The 26,633-nt window shown below is 49.6% G+C and overlaps 1 protein-coding gene and 1 non-coding gene across 2 annotated transcripts in view; both read right to left on the bottom strand.

The window, feature by feature from the left end:
• ATRN (attractin) overlaps positions 1 to 26,633 on the bottom strand; it is a 466,134-nt gene that overhangs the window by 73,263 nt on the left and 366,238 nt on the right. The gene's annotated exons all lie outside the window — the stretch shown is intronic.
• On the bottom strand, positions 11,097 to 11,168 carry TRNAA-UGC (transfer RNA alanine (anticodon UGC)). Its single transcript has one exon. It is a non-coding gene; the product is annotated as a tRNA-Ala (tRNA).

The following is a 26,633-nucleotide window of genomic DNA, read 5'->3' as shown; positions in this document are numbered from 1 at the left end:
GCTATGGCTGACCCAAGGCCATGCTAGCAGGTGCAAGTGGAGGAGTGGGGAATCAAACTCGGTTCTCCCAGATAAGCCAGTTTGGTGTAGTGGTTAAGTGTGTGGACTCTTATCTGGGAGAACCGGGTTTGATTCCCCACTCCTCCACTTGCGCCTGCTGGAATGGCCTTGGGTTAGCCATAGCTCTGGCAGAGGTTGTCCTTGAAAGGGCAGCTGCTGTGAGAGCCCTCTCCAGCCCCACCCACCTCACAGGGTGTTTGTTGTGGGGGGAGAAGATAAAGGAGATTGTAAGCCGCTCTGTTGTGGGGGGAGAAGATAAAGGAGATTGTAAGCCGCTCTGCGTCTCTGATTCAGAGAGAAGGGCGGGGTATAAATCTGCAATTCTTCTTCTTCTTCTTCTAAGAGTCCGCACACTTAACCACTACACCAAACTTGCTCTCCAAGCGAAGACCACCAAGGAAGTCCAGGATTGCTACGCAGAGGCAAGCAACGGCAAACCACCTCTATTTGTCTCTTGCCTTGAAAACACAATGGAGTCACCACAAGTCAGATGCAACTTGATAGCAATTAAATATTATTCTGCACGAGAAGAGCTAGATTTGAGTTCAGGAACACTCTAGAGAAGAGAGCAGCACCAGTTTTCAGGAATGAACTTTTGAGTGTCAAAATATTTGACAAATGGCGCTTTGGCTTGAAAGTTTCTATACCGAAAGTATTGTTGGTCTCAACGGCGATACGGAACTCTAATCTAGCTCAAAGATGGGAGTGATCTGTTGATATCAGGGCTATTTTTAAAGCAAGGATTCAACCAATTGCTACCATCTACTACCTTAAGTAGAACGAAATGTACTTCTCTAGTCTAGGGACAGAGGAGATACACCGCACAGCCAATCAAACCCCCTCAAAGAAGAGGATGTTGTACTGTCGCTTCCACCCTTGAGAGGCGATGGATGGAGTGTTAACAGCGGGGTCTCAGTTAATTACTCTCAGCATTCCACAGTTAAGAAAGGTACATCTGCCCATCAATCTCCGATTCGGACACATTTATTTCCTTCACTATGTTTCCCCCTGGAATACAACCCAAACAAACGGTGACCGTATAAGCTAAGCCAATTATTCCAGTTTGGTCCTTGCATCTGTTAAACACCTTCATTATTCTGTATGCTAATTTGCTGCTCGCCCTCTACATATCTGTATGGACTGGTAGCAGCCCTTTCAATGTATCTGGAGACGTGTGCATTCATAGGAAAGTGTATACCAAGAGCAAAACTTTGTTCGTCTTAAAGCCGCTGAAATCGACATCTGTTCTGACCCTAAGCACTTGAGATCGTCATATTGTTTTGTTGTATGAATTAATTTTATCTCTGTACATTTATTAATTTTCTTCCCCCGCCCTGGGCCTGTTGAGGGAAAGGTGAGTTACAAATCGAAAATAATAAACAAACGAACAAACAAATAAATAATATGTTGTCGAAGTTTTTCACAACCGGAGTTTATTGGTTGTTGTAGATTTTCTGGGCTGCGCGGCTGTGCTCTTTGCATTGGGAGACGTGACGTTTCGCCGGCATGTACAGCCCAGGCAGCTCCCGCAAGATACTGACTCAGCCCTACCCAACCTGCCTGAGTAGATATAAATTACCTGCCTACCAACTTCTTCTCAGTTTGACCCAGAGAGAACTCCAGTTTTCTGGGTTACACCTCTGAGGATGCCAGTCACAGCGGCTGGCGAAACGGCAGGTCTCACAATGCCAAGGCCGCCGCCACGCACCCTGGAAAATCTACAACTAATAAATAAATAAATAAAAATTGTGTGACCTGCAATACTGTAACCCCCCCCCCCGCCCCACACACACACACAAGCCCTTCAGGGAGTAGGGGCTGGGCCTTTAGCTTTGGGGTTTTGCCGAAGCCGCAGAAAGGAAGTTCCGCAGCAGCCCGACGTGCAAAGAAACTAGGACAAAGCTTTCCCTCTCCACCTCCGCCCATGTCCTGGCAAGGGTACAGCTCTTAGCAGGGGAACGAGCTCTTGTCTCACCTCCTCTGGAAATTCGAGGCGGCAAGAGGTGTTGCAAACCTCTTTTGCACCTTTTCTCATGATCACGGGATAGGGAAGAGAAGCGGGGGTTGGGATGGGTGCCGCTTCTTGCCTCCTTCGAAGCCCCGCGGGACGTGGAGCGCCTCCAAGCGCTTCTCCCTTAACTACCACAGGAGCTGGGAAGAAGCTGGGAGTTCATTGCCAGTGGAGGGGAAGAGCCTCTGCGTCCTGTGCAGGAGAGCCCCAGGCTCAATCCTCATCTCCAGCTAAAAGATCCAAGCAGCAGTCTCTGCATGGAGAGCCACTGAGTAGAAAGATATCGAATCCTAGAGTTGGAAGGGACCTCCAGGGTCATCTAGTCCAACCCCCTGCACAATGCAGGAAACTCACAAACCCCTCCCCCTACATTCACAGGATCCTCATCGCTGTCAGATGGCCATCTAGCTTCTGCTTAAAAACCTCCAAGGAAGGAGAGCCCTTTTAACTGAGGTATAAGGACCTGGGGATCGCCATCATGGTTCTTGTTTTTATGATTTCATTGTATTGTTTGTACTATCTGAGCCATCTTTAGAATCTCACAATACAAGAACTCGTGGGCATTCGATGAAATTGCTGAGCAGTCAGGTTAAAACGGATAAAAGGAAGTCCTTCTTCACCCAAAGGGTGATTAACATGTGGAATTCACTGCCACAGGAGGTGGTGGCGGCCACAAGCATGGCCACCTTCAAGAGGGGTTTAGATAAAAATATGGAGCAGAGGTCCATCAGTGGCTATTAGCCACAGTGTGTGTGTATATAAAAAATGTTTGGCCACTGTGTGACACAGTTTTGGATTGGATGGGCCACTGGCCTGATCCAACATGGCTTCTCTTATGTTCTTATGTTCTTAAGGAGGATGAGATGGAGAAGCAGGATGAGATGGAAGAGGAGGAAAAGGAGGATGAGATGGAGGAGGAGGAGAAGGAGGAGGAGATAGAGGAGGAGGAGGAGATAGAGGAGGAGGAGGAGATGGAGGAAAAGCAGGAGGAGGATGAGATGGAGGAGGAGGAGGCGATGGAGGAGGAGAAAGAGGAGGAGGATGAGATGGAGGAGAAGGAGGAGGAGGACATGGAGGAGGAGGATGAGATGGCGGAGGAGGAGCAGAAGGAGGAGAAAGAAGAGAAGGAAAAGAAGAAGGAGAAGAAGAAGAAGAAGAAGAAGAAGAAGAAGAAGAAGAAGAAGAAGAAGAAGAAGAAGATGACTGCAGATTTATACCTTGCCTTTCTCTCTGAATCAGAGACTCAGAGCGGCTTACAATATCTTCTCCCCCCACAACAGACATCCTGTGAGGTGGGTGGGGCTGAGAGGGCTCTCACAGAAACTGCCCTTTCAAGGCTGCAAAAGCTATGGCTAACCCCAAGGCCTTAGCTGCAAGTGGAGAAGTGGGGAATCAAACCCGGTTCTCCCAGATAAGAGTCCGCACACTTCACCAAACTGGCTCCGCTGACCTTGATGGCCCAACGTTCTGATTCGACGTAGGGCAACTTCATGCAGGGGAGGGGGCCCGTGGCTCAGTGGAAAAGCCTCTGCTCGGCATGCAGGAGGTCTGGCTTCGATCCCCAACATCTCCAGCTAAAACGGTCAGGTAGCAGATGATGTGCAAGACATCTCTCTACCTGAGACTCTGGAGAGCAGCTGCCAGTCTGAGTAGACGATACCTGACCTTAGTGGACTAATGGGTCTTGATCAGTAGAAGGCAGCATCAAGGTGTTCATGCAAAGCAAGGGATCCCTCATATGCTGTTCGCAAGGGAATCAGATCCCCCCTCAGTGCAGGGTTTGATTCCCCACTCCTCCCCTTGCACCTGCTGGGATGGCCTTGGGTCAGCCATAGCTCTGTTATCTGGGAGAACCGGGTTGGATTCCCCACTCCTCCTCTTGCAGCTGCTGGGATGGCCTTGGGTCAGCCAAAGCTCTCGCAGAGCTGTCCTTGAAAGGGTAGTTTCTGTGAGAGCCCTCTCAGCCCCACCCACCTCACAGGGTGTCTGTTGTGCGGGGAGAAGATACAGGAGATTGTAAGCCGCTCTGAGTCTTTGGTTCAGAGAAAAGGACGGGGTATAAATCTACAGTCTTCTTTAATGGAGGAGGAAGGGAGGCCTTGGCCAGCAGGCATGACTTGTTTTCTGTGGCTGTTAAATTCTTTTTGAACACTGCAATGATTACATTTTCAAGAACTCTGAAACCCAGACGTGAATCCCAGAGACACCCCTTAAGAATACAAGAGAAGCCCTGTTGGATCAGGCCACTGGCCCATCCAGTCCAACACTCTGTGTCACATAAGATCATAAGAGAAGCCCTGTTGGATCAGGCCACTGGCCCATCCAGTCCAACACTCTGTGTCACATAAGAACATATGAGAAGCCATGTTGGATCAGGCCAATGCCCCATCCAATCCAACACTCTGTGTCTCATAAGAACATAAGAGAAGCCCTGTTGGATCAGGCCAATGGCCCATCCAGTCCGACACTCTGAGTCACATAAGAACATAAGAGAAGCCATGTTGGATCAGGCCAATGGCCCATCCAGTCCAACAATCTGTGTCACACAGTGGCCAAAACCCAAGTGCCATCAGAAGGTTCACCAGGAGGGCCAGAACTTTAGAAGCCCTCCCACTGTTGCCCCCAAGCTCCATAAAAGCAGAGAAGCCATGTTAGATCAGGCCACTGGCCCATCCAGTCAAACACTCTGTGTCACGTAAGAACATAAGAGAAGCCCTGTTGGATCAGGCCACTGGCCCATCCAGTCCAACACTCTGTGTCACATAAGAACATAAGAGAAGCCATGTTGGATCAGGCCAATGGCCCATCCAGTCCAACACTCTGTGTCACATAAGGACATAAGAGAAGCCCTGTTGGATCAGGCCAATGGCCCATCCAGTCCAACACTCTGTGTCTCATAAGAACATAAGAGAAGCCATGTTGGATCAGGCCAATGGCCCCTCCAGTCCAACACTCTGTGTCACATAAGGACATAAGAGAAGCCCTGTTGGATCAGGCCAATGGCCCATCCAGTCCAACACTCTGTGTCTCATAAGAACATAAGAGAAGCCATGTTGGATCAGGCCAATGGCCCATCCAGTCCAACAATCTGTGTCACACAGTGGCCAAAACCCAAGTGCCATCAGAAGGTTCACCAGGAGGGCCAGAACTTTAGAAGCCCTCCCACTGTTGCCCCCAAGCTCCATAAAAGCAGAGAAGCCATGTTAGATCAGGCCACTGGCCCATCCAGTCAAACACTCTGTGTCACGTAAGAACATAAGAGAAGCCCTGTTGGATCAGGCCACTGGCCCATCCAGTCCAACACTCTGTGTCACATAAGAACATAAGAGAAGCCATGTTGGATCAGGCCAATGGCCCATCCAGTCCAACACTCTGTGTCACATAAGGACATAAGAGAAGCCCTGTTGGATCAGGCCAATGGCCCATCCAGTCCAACACTCTGTGTCTCATAAGAACATAAGAGAAGCCATGTTGGATCAGGCCAATGGCCCCTCCAGTCCAACACTCTGTGTCACATAAGGACATAAGAGAAGCCCTGTTGGATCAGGCCAATGGCCCATCCAGTCCAACACTCTGTGTCTCATAAGAACATAAGAGAAGCCATGTTGGATCAGGCCAATGGCCCATCCAGTCCAACAATCTGTGTCACACAGTGGCCAAAACCCAAGTGCCATCAGAAGGTTCACCAGGAGGGCCAGAACTTTAGAAGCCCTCCCACTGTTGCCCCCAAGCTCCATAAAAGCAGAGAAGCCATGTTAGATCAGGCCACTGGCCCATCCAGTCAAACACTCTGTGTCACGTAAGAACATAAGAGAAGCCCTGTTGGATCAGGCCACTGGCCCATCCAGTCCAACACTCTGTGTCATATAAGAACATAAGAGAAGCCATGTTGGATCAGGCCAATGGCCCATCCAGTCCAACACTCTGTGTCACATAAGGACATAAGAGAAGCCCTGTTGGATCAGGCCAATGGCCCATCCAGTCCAACACTCTGTGTCTCATAAGAACATAAGAGAAGCCATGTTGGATCAGGCCAATGGCCCCTCCAGTCCAACACTCTGTGTCACATAAGGACATAAGAGAAGCCCTGTTGGATCAGGCCAATGGCCCATCCAGTCCAACACTCTGTGTCTCATAAGAACATAAGAGAAGCCATGTTGGATCAGGCCAATGGCCCATCCAGTCCAACAATCTGTGTCACACAGTGGCCAAAACCCAAGTGCCATCAGAAGGTTCACCAGGAGGGCCAGAACTTTAGAAGCCCTCCCACTGTTGCCCCCAAGCTCCATAAAAGCAGAGAAGCCATGTTAGATCAGGCCAATGGCTCATCTAGTCCAACATTCTGTGTCACGCAGTGGCCAAAACCCAGGTGCCATCAGGAGGTCCACCGGCGTGGCTGAACGCAAACCAGCTCAGTCACACGCTTGGTGTCTCTTACCAGAACACCTGCAAGGAACTGGCAATGCAGTTTACGGGTCGCTGCAGAAGCAAGCAATGCTGTCATTTCACAACCCACCTCTCTCCGTCGCGAGGCCCAGCAGCTCTGCTTAATCTTCCAAACGACAGCAGCCACGAGCAGCAGAGACAAGAAACAGCTGAAAAGGTGGGGAGGAAAAGAAAGAAAGAAAGAAATGAGCGCCATAATTAATTTCCCCTTCTTTTCAAACTAAGAACACACAGAAACAAGGTCAAGTAAAACAGCATTGTCGCTAGTGAGCTCCTCATCCACAGAGGCTAACAATACATAAAGCGCTTGGCAATGTTAAAGATTCATGTCGCTCTCTTTCGAGATGGTGAGGAGCTGGCCCAGGAAAGAGTATTGGAAGATGGTGCATGAACTTTTGTAGAAGATATTGAAAATACAGATTCAACTTAGAATAAAAGACATCCAGGGTCCTCTAGTCCGACCCCCTGCACAATGCAGGAAACTCACAAACACCTCCCTCGAAATTCACAGGATCTTCATTGCTGTCAAATGGCCATCTAGCCTCTGTTTAAAACCTCCAAGGAAGGAGAGCCCACCACCTCCCGAGGAAGCCTGTTCCACTGAGGAATTGCTCTAACGGTCAGGAAGTTTTTCCTAATGTTGAGCTGCAAACTCTTTTGATTTAATTTCAACCCACTGGTTCTGGTCCTACCTTCCGGGGCCACAGAAAACAATTCCACACCATCCTCTATATGACAGCCCTTCAAGTCCTTGAAGTTGGTGATCATATCACCTCTCAGCCGCCTCCTCTCCAAACTTAAACCAGAACTATTCTTATAGAACATATACCCCAGTGACTATACAAAAGAGACAAGACGTTTAACGGCACTTATCAACACAGCAGCTAGAATAGTGTTGGCGCAGAAATGGAAACTCCAGGGCCTTCCTACAAAAGAATTGATTGGGAAAATCTGAGATGGACTATTTATCTTCGCTACACGCTGGTAAATCCAAGGAAGAAGCAAGAAAACACTGGGAGCCAAGACTCTTAAGATTCTCTGGTGTGAACTGATTTCTTTTTGCTTTTTTCCTGTATTTCATATTATAAAATTTACCTTTACTGGTATTGTCAAAATTATTAGATAATGGCAAAAGACTTATCCTATAAAGTTTTAAAGTGGATTATATACAGCTTAAACAAAATAATATGGGACAATTTACGTAAAGAAAATATTGTAGAATTATCCTTGTGCTTTTTGAAAGTATTTTATGTAAAATAAGGTCAGAATGTACTGTACTTTTATCTTTCTTTTCCCTTTATCCTTACCCCCAATTTTTTTTCTGAAACTAATAAAACTTTTGAAAATTGAAAATACTTATACTATATTGATTATTTAGATATATGTTCGACTGACTACAATACTTTATGGTTGTTTTAATTTAAATGATATATAGACATCCAGAATGTATTATTCTCTTGCTAATCTATGTATTACTTTTTCTATTTCCAATTTCCCTTTTCTCTTATGGAAACTTAATAAAACTTTAAAACTGGAAGAAAAAAAAGAGAAAGACTTGCTGATGTTCAGAGGGGAAATTAAAAGGCAAAAAGGGAGAACATCACCCGTCTTTCACACTTCACAATGTTAACGCAAGTTTACCAAGTCATCACTTAGCAGAAACAACAAAGTCGGAAAAAACGTTAACCCAGTTGAGGAATCCGAACAGCTGAGTGCAAAAATATGCGAAGGGGATTTTTTATTTATTTATTTATTTATATTTATTTATATTTGGACTTATATCCCGCCCTTCTCACCGAAGTGTCTCAGGGCGGCTTACAACATAATAATTCACATAATTCAATTTAAAACATTTACAAGTACAATTAAAACCATAATTATTAAAAACAAGATAAAATAAAATAAAATTTTGATCAGAAATGTTTGTTCTGTTACTTTTAAAAAATCTCAGGTAAAGTCTTTTTTATATAAAGGTAACGGTAGTCCCCTGTGCAAGCACCAGTCGTTTCCAACTTTGGGGTGACGTCGCATCACGTTTTCACGGCAGACGTTTTTACAGGGTGGTTTGCCATCGCCTTCCCCGGTCATCTACACTTTCCCCCCAGCAAGCTGGGGACTCCTTTGACCAACCTCTAAAGGATGGAAGGCGGAGTCAAACCTGAGAGGGCTGCCTGAACCCAGCTTCTGTTGGGATCGAATTCAGGTCATGAGCAGAGAGCTCGGACTGCAGTACTGCAGCTTTACCACTCTGCGCCACGGGGCTGCCTTATTCTTTTTATATGCATTTATATATAAGACCAGCTGAACTGGAAAATGAACCCGGCTGGTATGGATTGATTTGCTGCCAAAGATTTATGGGAACCCTTCGCTCCCCAAAGCGTTGCACAGATTCTAGCCAAACGCAATCATTAATCCTCATCAAAACCCACGGAAGAGAGGTCATCGTAATCCCATGTTTCAGACAAGAAAGAGAGGCCGAGCGACGAGCTTGAAAGCCGACTGCGGATGGGGTGAGCATCTACAACCTGAGCCAAATCTAGCCTTCTATCCGTTGGACAGCCCTGGCTTGCCAATTTGAGTTTCATCTTGCAAAACCACACAACTGATTTTCTGCATCTGCAAAAGAAGACTAAAAAACAAAGGTAAAGGTAGTCTCCTGTGCAAGCACCAGTTGTTTCCGAATCTGAAGTGACGCTACTTTCACAACATTTTCACGGCAGACTTTTGACGGGGTGGTTTGCCATTGCCTTCCCTGGTCATCTTCACTTTCCCCCCTGCAAGCTGGGTACCCATTTTACCAACCTCGAAAGGTCAGAAGGCTGAGTCAGCCTTGAGCCGACTACCTGAACCCAGCTTCCATCAGGATCGAGCTCAGGTCGTGAGTACAGCTTAGGACTGCAGTACTTGAGCTTTACCACTCCTGCGCCATGGGGCTCTATGAAAGAAGACTAGTGATCTAAAAAACCTTTGTATGGCAGATTTCTGTCCAGATCCTCTGGTTTATTTCTCCCCCCCCCCGCCCTTCTTTGTTAACTATTCAACTTGTCAAACCACCACACGCTACAGATTATTAGTATGGAAACCCATTTTCGGATTGCCTTGAACTTCTCTGGAATGCTGCCCCTTGAACTGGATATAGCTGACTATCGTGATTCTCGTTTTGCAGCTGGGAAGCAGTCGGAAAACGTCTTGCCCGAGTGTTATTTTACCTTTACCAAAGCAAAGGCCAAGTCCGTTAACAAAGCATCACTTCTGGCCTTGATCTTGTTATTTTAAATGCAATTACTCATTTGAAAACTCTGCAGATCTTCAAATACGGGTTTCCTCCTCCGTAAAATGGGGCGATACCTCTTTTGAGGTTATGCCAGTTGCCCCCACCCTTGTGCGTCTAAGAACAAAGACATTTCTTTCTTTTTTTCCGCATTAGATCAATTGTTCCGTCATGGAAATTTCTGCAGATTAACTGACGGACAACTCAGATGGTTTTACCAGGTGACAGCTCTAATGATATATTACAATGAGAGACAGAGAGGATTTTATGTACACTACTGATCTGCCGAAACTTTGGAGGGATTTGTTGAAAGCTAATTAAGACTAATTGCCCTGATCTTGATGACCCAGGCAAGTTTGATCTCAGAAGCTACGAAGGGTTGGTCCTGGTCGGCACTTGGAGGGAAGGAAGCCCAGGATTGCTATGCAGAGAGGCCGGCAATGGCAAAACATCACTAAACACGCATGAAGCCGCCTGATACTGAATCACACCATTGGTCCATCAAGAAGAAGAAGAAGATAATGATATTGGATTTGTATCCCGCCCTCCACTCCGAAGAGTCTCAGAGCGGCTCACAATCTCCTTTACCTTTCTCCCCCACAACAGACACCCTGTGAGGTAGATGAAGATATTGGATTTATATCCCGCCCTCCACTCCGAAGAGTCTCAGAGAGGCTCACAATCTCCTTTACCTTTCTCCCCCACAACAGACACCCTGTGAGGTAGATGAAGATATTGGATCTATATCCCACCCTCCACTCTGAAGAGTCTCAGAGCGGCTCACAATCTCCTTTCCCTTCCTCCCCCACAACAGAAACCCTGTGAGGTAGATGAAGATATTGGATTTATATCCCACCCTCCACTCCGAAGAGTCTCAGAGTGGCTCACAATCTCCTTTACCTTCCCCCCCCCCCACAACAGGCACCCTGTGAGGTAGATGAAGATACTGGATTTATATCCCGCCCTCCACTCCAAAGAGTCTCAGAGCGGCTCACAATCTCCTTTACCTTCCTCCCCCACAACAGACACCCTGTGAGGTGGGTGGGGCTGAGAGGCTCTCACAGCAGCTGACCTCTCAAAGACAACCTCTGCCAGAGCTATGGCTGACCCAAGGCCATTCCAGCAGGTGCAAGTGGAGGAGTGGGGAATCCAACCCGGTTCTCCCAGATAAGAGTCCGCACACTTAACCACTACACCAAACTGGCTCTCCTCTCCTCAAGGCCAGGATTGTCTACTCAGACCGACAGCGGCTCTCCAGGGTCTCAGGCTGAGGTCTCCCCCATCACATACAGCCTGGTCCTTTTTCACTGGAGATGCCGGGAATTGAACCTGGGACCTTCTGCATGCAAGGCAGAGGCTCTTCCACTGAGCCACAACCCCTTTCTGAACATCTCTTGACTTCAAAACCCCATGAGGTCACAGTAAGGACTACGATTTGAGATCAGAAAAAAATAATAATAAAGGAGGCCTGAATTCTGGTCTGGGAGCTGGCCACCAGCTCATCTCACCCTGAAAAAAGGACTGGGGAAAGGTTCAGCTAAAAATCCAACCCAAAGGAAGAAGGGAATTCTGCTCCATGAAGCAATGAAGCACCGGTTCTAACAAAGTCTGCCGGACAGAGAGCTCCCTTCCCTCCCTCCTGTAACAAGGCCATTCGGGTGCCCCTATAACAGGAGTGGCCAACGGTAGCTCTCCAGATGTTTTTTGCCTACAACTCCCATCAGCCCCAGCCATTGGCCATGCTGGCTGGGGCTGATGGGAGTTGTAGGCAAAAAACATCTGGAGAGCTACCGTTGGCCACCCCTGCCCCATAACAAGCTTTAAGATTGCTGGGGAAAACATCAACAACCTCAGATATGCAGATGACACCACTCTAATGGCAGGAAGTGAGGAGGACCTAAAGAACCTCTTGTTGAGGGTGAAAGAGAAGAGCACAAAAGTAGGCTTGAAACTCAACATCAAAAAAACTAAGATCACGGCATCCGGCCCCATCACACCTTGGCAAATAGAAGGGGAAGACATGGAAGTAGTGACAGACTTCACATTTTTGGGATCCAGGATCACTGAAGATGGTGACTGTAGCCATGAAATTAAAAAAACGTTTGCTCCTTGGGAGGACAGCTATGGCGAATCTGGGCAGTGTGATAAAAAGTAGAGACATCACCCTGCCAACAAAAGTCCGTATATACAAAGCGATGGTGTCTACATCCGCTATCGCACCGATGGCAGCCTGTTCAACCTGAGGCGACTAAAGGCACACTCCAAGACAATGGAAAAACTCATCCGAGAGCTACTGTTTGCTGATGATGCTGCACTCGTCTCCCACTCGGTATCAGCTCTGCAGCATATGACGTCCTGCTTTGCAGAGGCTGCCAAGCTATTCGGCCTAGAAGTTAGTCTGAAGAAGACAGAAGTTCTCCACCAGCCTGCACCCCAGGAAGATTATCACCCTCCCTGCATCACTGTGGGTGAATCAGTTCTGAAGACAGTCCAGCAGTTCAGCTACCTGGGGTGCATCATCTCCTCAGATGCCAAGATCGACAAGGAGATTGACAACAGGCTGGCAAAGGCAAACCGTGCATTTGGCCGACTGCACAAAAGAGTGTGGAGCAACAAGCATCTGAAAAAAGGCACAAAGATCAATGTTTACAAAGCGGTTGTGATGACAACCCTCATCTATGGCTCCGAATCGTGGGTTTTATACCGTCATCACCTGCGACTCCTTGAGCGCTTTCATCAGCGCTGCCTTCGCACCATCCTCAACATCCACTGGAGTGACTTTGTGACCAACACTGAAGTCCTCAAGCGGGCAGAGGTTACCAGCATCGAGGCACTGCTGTTGAAGACGCAGCTGCGCTGGGCAGGGCATATTTCTAGGATGGAAAACCACCGCCTTCCCAAGATTGCCCTGTATGGCGAACTCTCCACCGGCCATCGAAAAAACAGGTTTCCTACCTGTAACTGATGATCTTCGAGTGGTCATCTGTGCAGTCACACTGATGGGATATAGGCGCCCGCGCCGATCTCGATCGGTATTCTTGAAAGCTGCGGATTTCCGCGCCCCAGGCCCAGTGCGCATGCGCAGAAGCCCCACCGCGCATGCTCACAGGGACCGGAGCGGACATCCCGCCAGTTCCTTCTGACCGCTGCGTAAGCCCTTAGAGATGGACCGGCAGCGGAGGGGAAGGAGGGCGGGTAGTGTGACTGCACAGATGACCACTCGAAGATCATCAGTTACAGGTAGGAAACCTGTTTATCTTCTTCGTGGTCTCTGTGCATCACACTGATGGGAGATTAGCAAGCCAGAGTCATACCTGGAGGAGGGTGCAACGGTCCATCAGCGAGAGGCCTCTTGAAGCACCGCACGGCCCACTGAAGAACGACTACGCCAGTGCAGGTCCAATGCATAATGTCTCACGAACGTATGAGACCCTGACCACGTGGCAGCGTCGCAAATGTCTTTCAGTGGTACCCCTCTCATGAAGGCTGCTGACGTTGCTAGGGCTCTAGTGGAATGAGCTCTAATTTGTCTCGGCAGAGGTTTTTTGTTGAGTAAGTAGCATAACTTTATGGTCTCAGTTATCCACTTCGAGATCCGTTGTGACGAAACTCTAACACCTCGCGGTGTAGTGGAATACGAAATAAAGAGCCTGGTGTCCTTGCGTTCCGGCCTTACTCTATGTAGGTAGAATGAGAGTGCCCTTTTCACATCGAGGGTATGCAGTCTTCGTTCCAGGTCTGAACCTGGGTTAGGAAAGTATGTGGGTAGACATATTTCCGCATTCAGATGGAAGGGCGATGTCACCTTCGGCAGGAAGGTTACATCAGGTCGCAACCTTACTCCTTCAGCATTGAACTTCAGATATGGCTCGTCACAGCGTAGGGCTGCAAGTTCTCCCACCCTGCGAGCCGATGTTACCGCTACTAGGAAGGCTATCTTCCAGGATAACAGCTGTAAAGAACATGTTGCCATGGGTTCAAAGGGTTTCCCCGTTAGTGTTTGTAATACAGCTGGGAGGTCCCAGGCAGGGGCTGGGTCTCGCACCGCAGGGTATAACCTCGATAACCCTTTCAGGAACTTTTTGGCATTAGGGTGTGAAAACACCGAGTAGCCTTCAACCTGATCGTGGTTGGCCGATATGGCTGCTAAATATACTCTCACTGACGTCACAGTTAGCCCTTTGTCCAGAAGTGAGAGTAGGAAGTCCAATATTAGAGGAAGGCCTGCCTTCCTCGGTTCTTTGTTTGTTCCGGTTACAAATCGGACAAATGTCTTCCACTTGTACTCATATGACTTCCTAGTAGATAACTTTCTGCAGTTTTGTATAACCTGTAGAACCCTGTCAGAGAGACTTGTTACGCCAGCCTCCACGCCGTCAGTTTCAAGTGGGGCACATCGTGATGGATTACTTGCCCCTCGTGGGACAATAAAAGGTCCGAGCTCGTCGGGAATTGATGGAATATCCCGTGAGACAGCGTCATTACAGGGGAGAACCACTGCTGCCTGGGCCACCATGGTGTGATGAGGATCCCCTTGGGGCGTTCGAGGTGGATCTTGTGGACGACCCTCGTGATTAGCGGTACCGGTGGGAAGAGGTACACATGTAAGTGAGTCCATGTTATCAACAGCCCGTCTCCCAGTGCTAGGGGGTCCGCGCCTCCTCTGCAGCAAAACATGTTGCATTTCGAGGTGCTGCGTGTGGCGAAGACGTCTACTTCCGGTGTGCCCCATTTCTGGAACACGGGACGGAGAAACTTCCAATTGAGCTCCCACTCGTGGAGCGAAGCTCCCCCGCGGCTGAGATAGTCCGCACAGGTGTTTAGAGTGCCCGGAAGATGCGTGGCTATCAGGGTCGTGTCTGATTCTCTGCAAATTTCCCAGATTCTTAAGGCTAGGGAGCACAGCTTCCTCGAGACTGTGCCACCCTGTCTGTTTACGTAAGACATGGCAGTAGTGTTGTCTGTCAGAATCGCCACCGTTTTCCTCCCAATTAGATGTTTGAATGAGACAATGGCATGGTGTATGGCTAATAATTCTAGAAAATTGATGTGGTAGCGGAGGAGATCCTGGGGCCACTTGTCCCCCACACATATGTCGTTCATGTGGGCTCCCCAGCCCCATAGTGACGCATCTGTCGTTATGGTCACCGTGGGAGTCTGTTTGTGGAACGGGGCTCCTTGGAGGAGGTTCTCCTCTTCCCGCCACCAAGACAGGGTCTCGAGTACAGTCATCGGGACGGTCAGCTGGCATAAGGGTGGATCCCTTTGATGATTGAACACGCGCAGGAACCATAACTGCAATGTTCTCATGTGGAATCTGGCAAATTTGAGCACTGCTGTGGTCGATGCCATTAGGCCCAAGAGGCGTTGTATTTGGAACGCTGTAACCGTCGGGTTTGTAAGAAACACACGCGTCAGTGAGACGATGTCCTCCGCTCTTTGAGTCGGGAGGAAAGCTGTGCAGATTCGTGAGTCCAGTATGGCTCCTATGAATTGTACCCTTTGAGAGGGTTGTAGTGCTGATTTCCGTGGGTTGACCCGTAGGCCCAGATTTTCCAGAAGGGCTAGGGTGCGCTGTATGTGTTGTAGCAACAGAGGTTTGGAATTTGCCACTATCAGCCAATCGTCTATATAGGGAAAGATATTGATCCCTTGTAGACGCAAGTGAGCTGCCACCACCACCATAGTCTTTGTAAACACTCTCGGTGCCGTGGAGAGGCCAAAGGGTAGGGCCTTGTATTGGAAGTGGGTGTTTCCGATTGTAAACCTGAGGAACTTCCTGTGATCTGGGTGTATAGTTATGTGGAAATATGCATCCTGCAGGTCCAGGGTGGCCATCCAGTCCCCTTGATTTAGTAGGGGCAAGATGTTTTGTAGGGAGACCATTCTGAATTTTTGGGTTAGTATGAATTGGTTCAGGCCCCGGAGGTCCATAATGGGTCGAAGGCCACCATCCTTTTTGGGGATGGTGAAGTATCGGGAGTAGAAACCTTCCCCAATTTGGTTGATTGGTACTTGCTCGATAGCATCTTTTTGGAGGAGAGATTGGACCTCCATCTGCAGAGTGGTGGATGTTCTGGTATGGATGACGGTGGGAACTATCGGACTTTCCTTGAATTCTAGCTGATAGCCCTTGAGTATTATACTTAAAACCCATTTGTCCGTAGTAATTGTGGACCAAGTGTGGAAATATGGGAAAAGTCTGGTATGGTCCGAGTGGAGGGGGGAAGGGGTAAAATAGGGGAGAAGGCAGTCAAAGGCCCTGTTTGGAGGGCCTATTCCCCTTTTGCCTGGCCGATTGTGAAGAAGTCGGCGAATATTTTGACTTGGGGTTGTAAGGTGGTTTGGAGTATGATGTGGAGCCCTTGGGCCTCCATTGTTGTTCAGCTGGTTGTTTGGGGAACTGCTTCTTGTTCCATGGTTTATTCCAACTGCGTCTGCCTTGGGACTTAGCCGAGATGGGAACCCCTAAATTGCGTGACGTTCTAATGCTTTTGTCCATTTCCTGTAATACAGAATCTGTATTGGAGCTGAACAATCCATTTCCATCAAAAGGGAGGTCCTCAACATAGGATTGAGTATCTGGCTGGAGTGCTGTTGATCTGAGCCAGGAATGACGTCTCAAAGTAATCGCTAAGGTGAGTGTTTTTGCTGCTATGTCACCTGCATGCTTGGCAGAATTGATTTGCTGTTTGGCAAGGGCGATACCTTCTTTTTGGATCTTCTTTATTGCCTGTTTAGCCTGTTCCGACAGGTCCGGGAGGGATGACAACTGGTCCCATAGGGCATACTGATAGCGACCCATACATGCACCATAATTTGCCACCTTCACGCCTAACGAACCTGCAGTGTAGAATCTTCTACCTAGGTTGTCCAGTTTCTTCCCTTCTTTATCTGGGGGAGTAGCGTGCGTTTTTCTGGCCTTTGAGGAGGATGCTACCACCACAGAGTTCGGTTTTGGATGGTTGAATAAAAATTCTGCTGTGGATTCCTGCACCCGATACATGTGGTCGAGCCTTCGGGAGCTTATCGGTGTTGAGGCTGGTCTATCCCATGAGGATTTGGTCGTATGAAGCATGACCGTCGTGAGCGGTAGGGCGATAGCCGTCGAGGTATCTAGCTGTACAACATCGAATACATTGTCCGTAACTATCGGCGTCGGTTGGACCGTCGGTAGCGATAGGGTCATCGCCATCCTCTTAACTAAGTCCCCATAGGATTTTAAGTCCTCGGAAGGAGATATGGGTAATTCCTCACCTACTTTGCTCGATGGGGTAGGTTCGTCCGGGGAGGAGATATCCTGTTCTTCCCGAAGGGAACCTTCGTTAGATTCAGGAGAGGCGTCTCCTGATTCAGAATGTCCGGGAGAACGTTTGGGTGTCTCTGGGACCTTTGGTGAGTCAGGCGTCTTTCGGCGATCCGGGCTCCCCGTACGTGGAGGGGTTTTTTGTCTCTTTGGAGGCGTCGCGTCCGAAGATTTCGAAGCTGATGCAGATGCTTGTTTGGGCCGATACGACGTCCGTGATCTTACCGAAGCTTCGGACTGTTGGTCCCAGTCTAAATGTTTAGGAGGGAACCACAGGAACATGGAGGGCATGGCGCAGGACCCGTACAGATACTGCCACTGTCTCTGGTCCCATGACATGGGTGGTGGTGGTGGTCTGTGAAGGGGGGAACGATCCCTATCGTGGGATCTCTCCTCCGAGTCTCGGGATCGATGACGACCCTGAGGGCTGCGCTGATGTCTATGAGGACTGTCGGAGGAATCGCGCCCGACGCTTCTCCGTCTGGGTGAGGTAGGCCGGTCTCTTTTCGGGGTCCGGGCTCGTCGACGATCAGGGCTGACCGATGGGTCCCGAGTCGGTGTTCGGGTCCGAACGGTGTCTTCGACAGTGTGGTCTGGCGGGCTGTCCTCCGTTCCCGATTGTTGAGTCAAGTCCAAGTCTCGATCGGAGTCCGAGGAGATGGCGATTTGTGTAGACATCGATGCCAATACCGGGGGGCTTGACCGGCGGCGTGGTGAAGCAAACAGCTTCAGAGGTGGTACTTTCGCCAGCGACTTCGATGGCGACGTCGGAAGCGAGGTTGCGGATGATGTATGTCTGTCCGCTTTCCTCTTTTTCTTTGCTTCCGGCTGAAGTCCTTTCTCCTCCCTTATCCGTTTTACAGGAGTAGAGGAGTCGGACTTAGATGCCGAGCCCACCTTAGAAGGGCGATCGGCGTCGGGGGCGGTATTGTCGGTGCCGCTTTGTCCCGATGTCGACGGCTTATGTGTCTCCGCCGCCATTTTCTTGGGCGAGAGTGCCTTCTCCATTAGTGCCGCTGCCAGGCGGCCCGCGCGGTTTTTCTTCGTTTGGCGGGAAAACTTCGCGCAGTGGGTGCACGTCTCCGGGATGTGTGTTTCCCCTAGGCAGAAAAGGCAGAGATCGTGCCCGTCTGGAGGGGCGATTTTGCTTCCACAGTTCTTGCACCTTTTGAAAAATCCCCACCGCTTTTCCATGCGGGGTGGGTGGGGGAGGGAGCGGGAGGGGGGGGGCCGAGGCGAATTCTGAGAAGATAAAACTTCTTTCCCCCACGCTCCTTAGTCTTTAAAAAGACTGTTGTGTGGTCTTAGCCAAAGAAAAGTGTCAATTGAATCTAAAAAGTATAGCTCGCAACTTTCAAAAAGGATTTCTACCGACCGTGGCGAGAGATCGACTGATCCAAGCGGCGGTCAGAAGAGAACTGGCGGGATGTCCGCTCCGGTCCCTGTGAGCATGCGCGGTGGGGCTTCTGCGCATGCGCACTGGGCCTGGGGCGCGGAAATCCGCAGCTTTCAAGAATACCGATCGAGATCGGCGCGGGCGCCTATATCCCATCAGTGTGATGCACAGAGACCACGAAGAAGATCAGAGGGGCACCAAAGAAGAGGTACAAGGACTCCTTGAAGAAATCCCTTAGCACCTGTCACATCAACCATCACCAGTGGTCTGACCTAGCCTCAGATCGCAAAGCATGGAGGCACACCATCCACCAGGCTGTCTCTTCCTTTGAGAACACACGCATAGCTGGTCTTGAGGACAAAAGGAGATTGAGGAAGAATCGCACTGCTACAGGACCAACCCTAAATCAGACTTTTCCCTGCAGCCGCTGTGGCCGGACCTGCCTGTCCCACATTGGTCTTGTCAGCCACCAGCGAGCCTGCAGCAAACGTGGACTATTGCACCCTTCTTAAATCTTCGTTCGCGAAGCCAAGCCGAGAGATTCCCAGTAGTAATCAGCCACCACAAGCGTATTGTATGGCTGTGAGATGCTGGACCATAAGGAAGGCCGAGTGCAGAAGAATAGATGCTTTTGAGCTGGGGTGCTGGAGAAGACACTAACTTCCAGTACACTCACGTTCAGGCCTCGCTGGAACTGTTCTATCTTCATCTGCTCATTCCATCCCTGTACTTTGGCTGCATTGACTCTGAATTCGGCCGCGTATTCTCTTACTGCTTTGGACCCTTGTTGTAGGTCTCCCACTGCAGTAAGGGCTCTTGTTTTCTGCAGAAGGTCTTCGTACTGGGTCAGTGGGGCTCGTAGGAATGCCGCTACGTTGTCTAACTCGGGGCTCCTGGTTTCGTATAGACTCACGTATCACCATTTGGTCGCCCCCTTCAGTTTCGTCCCCAAATAATTCACTCTGCTGAACTCATCAGGGAAGGTGTTCCCCCAATAATGCATGAAGCTATTTGCTTGTATCGAGAAATACTCCACCTTTTCGGGGTCCCCGTCAAAGGTGGCATCTAGTTCTCGGCCTCTTCCGAAGTCGCGGGGTAGCTGCAACGGTGGCGGCGGTCAGGGTTGCTGTCCCACTAGGGGCGGCGGCGGAGACAGCAGTCCTCCTCTTAGATCTGGGGGTTGCAGCACCCTTTCCAACTGCCTCCTCACCTCTTGGGACTATGAATGTAGCATTGGTTTGCATTTCATCTCGCAGCCCCTTGGCCATCTCTGCCATCTCAAATCTCATCATTTGGAGGAAGTCCCAAGCGTCGGGGTTCTGCTCTTCCTCCTCCTCTTCGTCTGGGTCTGGGTATGGCCACTCTCTGTCTTCCTGGCCATCTCCCCCGCTCACCTCCAAAGCGCCCTGGTCGCTGTCTTCCCCCATCCTCGAACGCATGGAGGGTAGTGCCAGGATTGCTTCTCTCCGAGCTGGTGCTTCGTCCATCAAGGTGGTGGACTTTCTGGGGACCCACACTTTGGGAGTGATGAACAACTGCTGTATGTGCAGTGGAGATCCTCTTCCTGCCGCTCTCCTAGTGTCGAGGATGTGCCACGGAGAAGTTTTCGGGTCGGCACTGTCTCCTCGTTCTTCACCCAGTGGTTGCTTTATATGGTCGAGGACCTGCCTACCTGAAGGACCGTCTCTCCCCATATGAACCCCAGAGAGCACTGAGGTCAGCGGGGAAGAACCAACTGACTATCCCTGGGCTGAAGGAGGCAAAACTACAGAATACCTGTAAATGAGCCTTCTCTATTGCAGCCCCACACCTATGGAACCAGCTCCCGGAAGAAGTGCGGGCCCTGCGGAGCCTCGAAGAGTTCCGCAGGGCCTGCAAGACCATCCTTTTTAGCATGGCCTTTGCCTGACTAAACGCTTGATGGATTCGCCTTAAATGAGATCCGCCATCATATCTACTGAGAGAATAGCACCAGAAATATTTAATGTGTAATTTTAAACTGGAATGTTTTTAAGGTTAAATGCTGTTTTTAATACCTATTGTATAATTTATTGTATTGATATGTTGTTAGCCGCCCTGAGCCTGCCTTGGCGGGGAGGGCGGGATATAAATAAAACATTATTATTATTATTGTTGTTGCTTTAGAGTGTTGGGAACTTCTCCATTGTCTGGAGCTCTCTCCGCTATATGGTCAGAAAGTTGCCAGTTCGGTTACGTCCCCAAGTAAGATTACTTACAAAATGTCAAGCATCGATATTTCTCAATAATCATTTTGTTATTGAATCAAAAGTTGCTTTACTGAAGAAACTCCATAGCTTTGCCAAGGACAGAATCCTTGGAAGTAATGACGTATACAGACTTACATAGTTACTTTATAGGATAGCTTCAAAGGATAACATACAGATGCAATTTGAGTCACGGGTTCAAAGGTTACTACAGAGTATCTCTTTTACTACTAAGGAATGCAAGCTATTAAAAACATCTCCCTTTCTCACACTTTCTCTGAGAACCGATAAGACCTGGCTGAGTGAATCTGGGGGAGAGGCACAACGCAACGTTCACAGCAAGGCTAACCTAAACATCCATGGGCCAGATGGATTTATTACTTGTCCTTAGGTTGTAAAAGAGGGGAGGAGCAGGAGAGGTTGGTGTTCTGCTCTTTGTCTTATGGACCATCATGACACACAAAAATATGCATGCTTGACAGGAGGAGGAGAAGGAAGAAGAGGAGGAGGAGGAGAAGAAGGAGAAGGAGGAGGAGGGAAAGGAAGAAGAGGAGGAGAAGGACGAGGAGGAGGAGGAAGAGAAGGAGAAGGTGAAGAATAATAATTGTAGATTTATACCCTGTGAGGTACGTGGGGTTGAGAGAGCTCTCCCAGAAGCTGCCCTTTCAAGGACAAGGTCTGCAAGAGCTATGGCTGATCCAAGGCCATTCCAGCAGCTGCAAGTGGAGGAGTGGGGAATCAAACCCGGTTCTCCCAGATAAGAGAGCTCTGGCTGACCCAAGGCCATTCCAGCAGCTGCAAGTGGAGGCGTGGGGAATCAAACCCGGTTCTCCCAGATAACAGTTCCGCACTTAACCACTACACTAAACTAACCCCCCCCCTCCCAAAAAAATATTTTGATGTGAAAAAAGAGCCGTGGGGGTAGGGGTGGGAGCAGAAGGGTCATCTGTATCCACTAGAGAGTTGGAAACGGGGTCTTTAACTTATTCAAGTTATTTATCGTCTGCCTCGCTCAACTTGAAGAGCCCCGTGGTGCAGAATGTTAAAGCAGCAGTACTGCAGTCCTAAGCTCTGCTCACGACCTGAGTTCGATCCCCGGCGGAAGCCGGGTTTTCAGGTAGCCGGCTCGAGGTCGACTCAGCCTTCCATCCTTCTGAGGTCAGTCAAATGAGTACCCAGCTTGCTGGGAAGAAAGTGTAGATGACTGGGGGCGGCAATGGCAAACCACCCCGCCAAAAGTCTGCCGTGAAAACGTTGTGAAAGCGACCTCACCCCAGAGTCGGAAACGACTGTTGCTTGCACAGGGGACCTTTCCTTTCTCAACTTGTCCCTCCTGAGCTGTTTTCCGGGGTCGAAATCCTCCTCCCTGGCTGCTGTTTACTCTCAAGGGGGTGGGGGGAGAGGTAGAATACAGTTGTCTGTCTCCAGGGCCAACACAGTAGCTTGGGGCGGCTGCACTCTTCTATCAGGAAAACAGCACAGAGGGAAGGGGTTAAGCCGTGCCTCCGCAATCAGGCTCCTGCAGCCACTTTCAAAAATATCTATCTCCAAAGGAGCAAATCACAGAAAGACAAGAATATGCAAATATAGCAGGAAATGCAGCTTTGCAACCCAGAAGCAATAAGGCAAGTGCAAACAGATGGAGGAGAGCGTTTGCAAATAGAGGCAAGAACTAAGTGGTGTGAGTGATTTAACTGGGGGTGAGTGGGGGGTGGGTGGGTGGAATCCCCCTCTGTCGTTTCCAAAAGGGATCAGAGAACAAGTCAAGGGTCCCTTCGGCTCCCCTCCTGTCAAGCCGCCCGCCTGCAAACGCCGGACACCGACAGACAATATTGCTTCACTGTAGGCAAACAAGCAAGCCAACGTTCGGGTCTTTGCGAGACGAGGGAAACGAATGATGTTTGCTCCAGTTATCGGTGCAAGAACACCGGTGATATCTTTTTCCGCTGCAGATTTCGTTTAAGCAGGTCGGCTGTCACGAGCAAATATTTATGGATACACAAAAACCTCAGTGAAAAGGCGGGGGGGGGGGTACACAGGCAGCCCCCCCCCCCAACAGGTCCTCATGGACTTGAACGGATGAGCAGTCCTCCCTCCACCATATTAATGGGCTTCAGGGCTTTGCCAAGACTGCATGAGCAACTGCCACGGAGAGCTTTTCTTACTGGCTAGTTTGGGTTGTTGTCCACCCCCCCCACCCCCCACCCATTTCCTTCTCTTCTAATCAGACGCGTCACGGAGACGAGGACAAGATATGGGGTTTGCAGAAGGCTAGAAACCATCCTGCGTTTCCTCCCTGATGACTCCGGATCAACCCAATCTATCTCACAGATGACGACGATGAGGACACTGATACCGGATTTATATCCCGCCCTATACTCTGAAATTCAGTCTCAGAGTGGCTTACAATCTCCTATATCAGGGGTGGCCAACAGTAGCTCTCCAGATGGTTTTTGCCTACAGCTCCCGTCAGCCCCAGCCAGCATCGCCAATGGCTAGGGCTAATGGGAGCTGTAGGCAAAAACCATCTGGAGAGCTACTGTTGGCCACCCCTGTCCTATATCTTCTCCCCCACAACAGACGCCCTGTGAGGTGGGTGGGGCTGGAGAGGGCTCTAGAAGAAGAAGAAGGACTGCAGACTTATACGCCGCCCTTCTCTCTGAATCAGAGACTCAGAGTGGCTTACAATCTCCTATATCTTCTCCCCCCACAACAGATGCCCTGTGAGGTGGGTGGGGCTGGAGAGGGCTCTAGAAGAAGAAGAAGGACTGCAGACTTATACCCCGCCCTTCTCTCTGAATCAGAGACTCAGGGTGGCTTACAATCTCCTATATCTTCTCCCCCCACAACAGACGCCCTGTGAGGTGGGTGGGGCTGAGAGGGCTCTAGAAGAAGAAGAAGGACTGCAGACTTACACCCCGCCCTTCTCTCTGAATCAGAGCAGCTTACAATCTCCTTTACTTCACCCCCCTCCCCCACAACAGACACCCTGTGAGGTAGGTGAGGCTGAGAGAGCTCTGACAGAAGCTACCCTTTCAAGGACAGCTCTGAGAGAGCTATGGCTGACCCAAGGCCATTCCAGCGACTGCAAGTGGAGGATTGGGAAATCAAACCTGGCTCTCCCAGATAAGAGTCCACCCACTTGACCACTACACCAAACTGGCTCTCAATGACACCAAATGTTTTATACCCCAAGGTGAGTTTACAATCGGTATCAAGCTGCCCAACTGTCCGTCTGGAGGGCTGCACAGCGGCTGCACAGTTCTGACGCCCTGGAATGTTCATCAGTACTCTAACTGCTGGGGAGGTGGGACCAGTCACAAAACGCTGAGATGCAGCACAGCCGCTGTAGAGTGCGTGCGGAGTTCAGAACGTTTGTGAAACCTTCACAGAGGACCACAGGGGCGAGGCGCAGGGTACTTCAGGGTCCCAGGGAAACAAGCCCTCTGCCCCAGGAACAGGAAGGATTATTTGCCACTGATGGAGACAATGTTTCCTCTAATTTCTTCCCCTACTGAGTGGAGCAGTTCACATCCTGTTAAGAATACAACCGCTGTAATCTTAAAATGGGCGGTGGGGCAGTGCAAGACGCTGTGCGGCTCCAGACTGCTGCTGAGTTAATGAACAGATTGCTTCCTGTGTTAATGAGAGGCCACTCGTGCACAGGTTAGAGGAAACACTGGGTGTAAAGAGAGGGAATCAAAATATAAGCCACTGTGTATACGGTCATAAGCAAAGTCATGCTGGACCAGGCCAATGGCCCATCTAGCCCAAAACCAGGGGCCATCAAGAGGTGCACCAGCAGGGCCAGAACTCCAGAAGCCCACCCACTGTGGCCCCCAAAGCACCAAGAATACAGAGCATCACTTCCCCAAACATAAGAACATCAGAGAAGCCATGCTGGATCAGGCCAATGGCCCATCCGGTCCAACACTCTGTGTCACATAAGAACATAAGAGGAGCCCTGTTGGATCAGGCCAGTGGCCCCTCCAATCCAGCACTCTGTGTCACATAAGAACATAAGAGAAGCCCTGTTGGATCAGGCCAGTGGCCCATCCAGTCCAACACTCTGTGTCTCCTAAGAACATAAGAGAAGCCATGTTGGATCAGGCCAATGGCCCATCCAGTCCAACACTCTGTGTCACATAAGAACATAAGCAAAGCCCTGTTGGATCAGGCCAATGGCCCATCCAGTCCAACACTCTGTGTCACATAAGAGAAGCCCTGTTGGATCAGGCCAATGGCCCATCCAGTCCAACACTCTGTGTCACAAGAACATAAGAGAAGCCATGTTGGATCAGGCCAATGGCCTATCCTGTCCAACACTCTGTGTCACAATAGAACAAAAGAGAAGCCCTGTTGGATCAGGCCAATGGCCCATCCAGTCCAACACTCTGTGTCACATAAGAACATAAGAAAAGCCATGTTGGATCAGGCCAATGACCCATCCAGTCCAACACTCTGTGTCACATAAGAACATAAGAGAAGCCCTGTTGGATCAGGCCAATGGCCCATCCAGTCCAACACTCTGTGTCACATAAGAGAAGCCATGTTGGATCAGGCCAGTGGCCCATCCATTCCAACACTCTGTGTCACATAAGAACATAAGAGAAGCCATGTTTGATCAGGCCAATGGCCCATCCAGTCCAACACTCTGTGTCATACAGCGGCCAAAAACTAGGGGCCATCAAGAGGTCCATCAGCAGGGCCAGAGCTCCAGAAGCCCACCCACTGTGGCCCCCAAAGCACCAAGAATACAGAGCATCACTTCCCCAAACATAAGAACATCAGAGAAGCCATGCTGGATCAGGCCAATGGCCCATTTAGTCCAACGCTCTGTGTCATACAGCGGCCAAAACCCAGGGGCCATCAAGAGGTCCATCAGCAGGGCCAGAACTCCAGAAGCCCTCCCACTGTGACCCCCAAAACACCAAGATTATAGAGCATCACTTCCCCAGACATAAGAGAAGCCATGTTGGATCAGGTCAATGGCCCACGCAGTCCAACACTCTGTGTCACATAGCGGCCAAAACCCAAGTGCCATTAGGAGGTTCACCAGCAGGGCCAGAACTGCAGAAGCCCTTCCACTGTGCACCCCACCCCCCCAAGCACCAAGAATATAAAGCATCACTTCCCCAGACATAAGAACATAAGAGAAGACATGTTGGATCAGGCCAATGACCCATCTAGTCTAACACTCTTGTGTCACACAGTGGCCATCACCCAAGTGCCATCAGGAGGTCCACCAGCAGAAGCCCTCCCACTATTGCCCCCCAAGTACCAAGAATACAGAGCATCACTGCCCTGCATATAAGAGAAGCCATGTTGAATTAGTCCAATGGCCCATCCAGACCAACACAGTGTCACACAGCAGCCATCAGGAGGTACACTAGCCAGGCCAGGAAAATGAACGAGGAAAGTGAGGGGTTGAAGCTCACGTTTTTATTCAAAACCAGTCGAACGTCTGACTACGGAAATCTCAAGTGTTGTCTACACATGGAAGGAGAATGGGGCGGTCTGAACAAACGGAGCAACGCGCGGCTGCTTCAGGTGAGGTGATCACATTCTTAATGAAGTTTTCTTTTAACTTCTTGAAACATAAGAGACCCAATCTTATGCACACCAGGGGGGGAAAAAGTTCTAGCTTACCCCTTCTCCAGGGTATGCAAGCTCTCCATTTACAAGATATTAATAATGTAAGGGAACTGGCAACTGTATTCCTTCACTGCAGCCTGGCTGAGTAGGCAGGCCAGTTCCACAACCTCCACACTCAGCCATATCAACCCCCTGTTTGTCTAGAACCAGCCCAACTCCAGAGAGGGAATATTCAACATTTGCAGTAAGTGTTCCAATGCTCCTTAACACATCCACTGTGGATAAACATATGCGATGCTCCTTAACACACTGGCTGGAGATTG

The sequence above is a fragment of the Heteronotia binoei genome, chromosome 9 (assembly GCF_032191835.1).
Source record: "Heteronotia binoei isolate CCM8104 ecotype False Entrance Well chromosome 9, APGP_CSIRO_Hbin_v1, whole genome shotgun sequence".
Classification (NCBI taxonomy): Eukaryota; Metazoa; Chordata; class Lepidosauria; order Squamata; family Gekkonidae; genus Heteronotia; species Heteronotia binoei.
The sequence above is the reverse complement of the archived record's forward strand: the minus strand, read 5'-3'. Positions and strand labels throughout refer to the sequence as shown.